Source organism: Salvelinus sp. IW2-2015, linkage group LG15, assembly GCF_002910315.2.
Source record: "Salvelinus sp. IW2-2015 linkage group LG15, ASM291031v2, whole genome shotgun sequence".
Taxonomy (NCBI): Eukaryota; Metazoa; Chordata; class Actinopteri; order Salmoniformes; family Salmonidae; genus Salvelinus; species Salvelinus sp. IW2-2015.
Window position 1 is genome coordinate 66,997,734 of NC_036855.1, and position 1,927 is coordinate 66,999,660.

A 1,927-nucleotide genomic window follows, 5' to 3' on the forward strand; every position below is an offset into this window, starting at 1 on the left:
TAGAGACTCAGAGAGAGAGCATTATAGAGACTCAGAGAGAGAGAGAGCATTATAGAGACTCAGAGAGAGAGCATTATAGAGACTCAGAGAGAGAGAGAGAGCATTATAGAGACTCAGAGAGAGAGAGAGCATTATAGAGACTCAGAGAGAGAGCATTATAGAGACTCAGAGAGAGAGCATTATAGAGACTCAGAGAGAGAGCATTATAGAGACTCAGAGAGAGAGCATTATAGAGACCTGAAGTAGGTAGAAAGCTTCAGTTGATGGGTGTCTACTCTACTGTACTGTACATACCATTAAAACATAGATCTCCCTTTCACTGGTTGAATAACATGCTTTGTGTTTTGAATAATTTTGACCGTGAATCAGAAGTGAGACACAGGCACTAAGGTGAAAGGAGACACGGTGAAGTTATTAAGTACCATGACACTGCAGCAGTGAGACCCACTCTGACTACAGAAGAACCCCACATCTGAAGCACACAATGCGCCTGCTCAAGTAAGAGAATTTAGTCACTAAGTAAAACGAGACATGAGGAGGAGACGAGGAGAGGAGGAGAAGTTTGGGGATAATTGCAAAAGCAATCTGTATTCTCTGCAGGAGATCCTTCTTAAATCGTCTAGCGCTGCCTGAAACTGTCTGTTCTGACCTTCAACCTGTTTCAATCTAATCAACTGGAGTCACAACTCTGCTTTCTGCATGCTAATCCACAAACACACATAGGCATGCACATGGCCGTCCACACATCACACACACTCCACACCTACCAACTCCATATTAGCATCAACTGGCGGATAAAATAGAAATGGATCTCTGGAGCATCTCTCTACCCCTCTACCACTCTCTTTCCCTCTCTACCCCTCTACCACTCTCTTTCTCTCTCTACCCCTCTACCACTCTCTTTCTCTCTCTACCCCTCTACCACTCTCTTTGTCTCTATACCCCTCTACCACTCTCTTTCTCTCTCTACCTCTGAGTTAGCGGAGCTAACATGATGCAGCCCAGACTCCTAGACTAGCAGTGAGTTAGTGGAGCTAACATGATGCAGCCCAGACTCCCAGGCTAGCAGTGAGTTAGTGGAGCTAACATGATGCAGCCCACACTCCCAGTGCAGGCTAGCAGTGAGTTAGTGGAGCTAACATAATGCAGCCCAGACTCCCAGGCTAGCAGTGAGTTAGTGGAGCTAACATGATGCAGCCCAGACTCCCAGGCTAGCAGTGAGTTAGTGGAGCTAACAGTGAAGGCTGCTCAGGTGAGGCTGCTCAGTGAAGGCTGCTCAGTGAAGGCTGCTCAGGGAAGGCTGCTCAGTGAAGGCTGAACACAAGTCAGTACTGGTCTATAGCAGGCCATGGAACCACAAGTCAGTACAGGTCTATAGCAGGCCATGGAAACACAAGTCAGTACAGGTCTATAGCAGGCCATGGAAACACAAGTCAGTACAGGTCTATAGATAGACCAGTTTACTGACTTTGTTTCCATTGGCCTGCTATAGACTGTACTGACTTGTGTTTCTCATGGCCTGCTATTAGACCTGTACTGACTTGTTGTTTCCATGGCGTGCTCATGGCACCAGTTTACTGACTTTGGTTCCATGGCCTGCACTAGGACCCATACTTGACTTGTGTTTCCATGGCCTGCTATAGACCAGTTACTGACTTGTGTTTCCATTGGGCCTGGTGCTATAGACCAGTACTGACTTGTTGTTTCCAATGGCTGCTATAGTAGACTATACCCCTTGTCGTGAATGCTGACTTATAGGTCTTCCGATGCCGCGCTGCTGCTATAGGACCGGAAGTGGATGTACCTGTACTTGTTTCCGATGTCTGCTTAAAAATAAAGAGTGGACAGAGCAGAGGAATGCTTTCATTTTTCTCAAAATATAAAGGTGACTCCCGAAAAATAAGTATATACCAATTCATTGTTCAGT